Source organism: Pagrus major, chromosome 24 (genome assembly GCF_040436345.1).
Source record: "Pagrus major chromosome 24, Pma_NU_1.0".
Taxonomy (NCBI): domain Eukaryota; kingdom Metazoa; phylum Chordata; class Actinopteri; order Spariformes; family Sparidae; genus Pagrus; species Pagrus major.
The window spans coordinates 22,403,671-22,405,719 of NC_133238.1; the positions used below are offsets into that span (position 1 = coordinate 22,403,671).

A 2,049-nucleotide genomic window follows, 5' to 3' on the forward strand; every position below is an offset into this window, starting at 1 on the left:
CTGCAGTAAGCCAGCATATAAAATGGTATACATCATTACTGCTTGGTCACACACACACACACACACAGCTAACGTAGCCTGAGACATATATGAGCTAGACAATAAGCTAGACCAATTTCCCGACTTCCCGAAACTGAGTCATGACTTCCGAACTGGTAGGCTAAGACTTATATGATATTAGGTTGCACATTAACACAGCTTGCATAACAAAAAGAAAATCATGGGAGGGCAAGTACAAACTAGAAATACAGGCTACACATCTACTGTAGCTCAGTGGGTAGAGCAGGTGACCAGTGACCAGAAGGTTGCTGGTTCGAACCCCGGCTCCCCTGGGTGGAACTGAGCTACATGCGAAGTATCCTTGAGCAAGATACTGAACCCCGAAATTGCTCCTGACGCGCAGTTGGCACCTTGTGTGGCAGCCTCTGCCGTCAGAAGGGCCCTGCGATGGATATACCCTGGCCTCCGCCCATATGAAAAGCTCCAGTAACCCCCGCAACCCCCCGAAAGGGGGGGATAAAGCGGCAACATCCCCGCGCCCGTCACGGATAAAGCGGTTAAGAAAATGAGATGAGAGAGATGAGACATCTAAAAATGTGAGAAAACCAAGAATTACTACTGTGAATGTTAGTAGGAACAGCAATGTTTACAACAGCAATGTCAAATAAACTCAATATCTGGAAGAAGTTTAAGATTTGGGGCGAGTTAAACAGCCTAACCCCCAGCTGTCATATTAGATTATTCATAACTCTCATTAACAAGCAGTTAGCTTAACAAGCACAAATGGGCGCTTACTGAAATATGACTCATATTTAAGCACGTTGAATAAGGTGCAGACACACCTGTCTCATCCCTTTCCTCCGCTTCTCTCTGGTGGCTGTGGCTTGTCTATCGCGGTGGTTCGGCGTGGCCGTTGCGGGTGTACAATCCTCTTCATCAGGTAATGCTCTCTGCTAGTCTTCCATTGTTCATGTGTGCGTAACACGGGCACTTTGGTGACGTGATCTCCGCTCTTTGTAGCGCAATCGGCTGTGGGGGGATGCATCGCTCCGCCAGAAGCCCTTCCTGGATGCGCTTGCCTGTCCCTTTCAGTAAGTCCACAATTGTCTGCCGTCCCTCTCTTGGCCTTCACTGTAGCTTTGCGGAGTGGTATGTATGAGTTCATTTTTCCAAAAATGTTGGTTTTAATATTTATTTGTGCACTAAATTATAGTTTGTGTGCCTTTCATTTAGAGGCCGTGGTAAATGGTCGGCCGGTATTTAGCCACCTTTCCCGGGATCCACGCTGCTGTTTTGGCTCTGCTTAAATGTTGGATGTCTTTGGCTCACCGTGACGACATTCAGTTTGATTATACTCAGCCGTTGTGGCTCCCCTAACCCTAACCCATGAACGTGTCCTGTCTGGAGAGTATTGTCAATTGAGCCGCTTTTTGGCTTGAGCTGCCTGGCTCCTCAGCGCGTGGTTACTCCTCATAAGGCTGCCCACTTCTGAGCAGGTTAAAGGGCATTACACTGCTTTCAGTTTTAAGGTATAATTAGTTTCTATTTCGTTATTTAGTGTTTTGTATTTCTGTATTTTGTTTTCATTGTGTTTTGCCACACCAGCTCTGTGTAGCACCCTATTGCATGTTTTAACTTGTTTTTTTGTGTTTTGGTTAGGTGCTGTGGGCCCGAGGCAGCAGTTTAATCCATGGTGGTGGTCCCCTTCACGAGTGTCCAGTGTGTGCGAGTGCAGTGTCACAGGTGTTTTAATTTACAGACCTTTCTACTTTTGATTTACCCCTGCCGCCTTGTAAACACCGGCCCTGCCCTTTAATCTCTGCTCCTGTAGAGTGCTAATTTTTATGTGATAATATTATTATAGGTGACTGGTGTGTGTGTGTGTGTGTGTGTGTGTGTGTGTGTGCGTGTGTGTGTGTGTGTGAACTTCTGATTATTTTTGCTGATTTACTTATGTGTTAAATAAAATGTGCTCTTTAATTTGAAGACCGTCTCTTGCCCCGTGGTATCCTCGAACCTGTGTGACCTTATTCATTAAAAGTTAGCTTA

At 45.9% G+C, this 2,049-nt stretch overlaps 1 long non-coding RNA gene across 1 annotated transcript; it reads left to right on the forward strand.

Annotated features, from left to right (window-relative positions):
• The first annotated feature begins 972 nt into the window (after positions 1-972).
• On the forward strand, positions 973-1,797 carry LOC141020380 (uncharacterized). The gene is made up of 3 exons (XR_012180835.1): positions 973-1,091; positions 1,234-1,529; positions 1,660-1,797. It is a non-coding gene; the product is annotated as an uncharacterized lncRNA (long non-coding RNA).
• Positions 1,798-2,049: the final 252 nt, after the last annotated feature.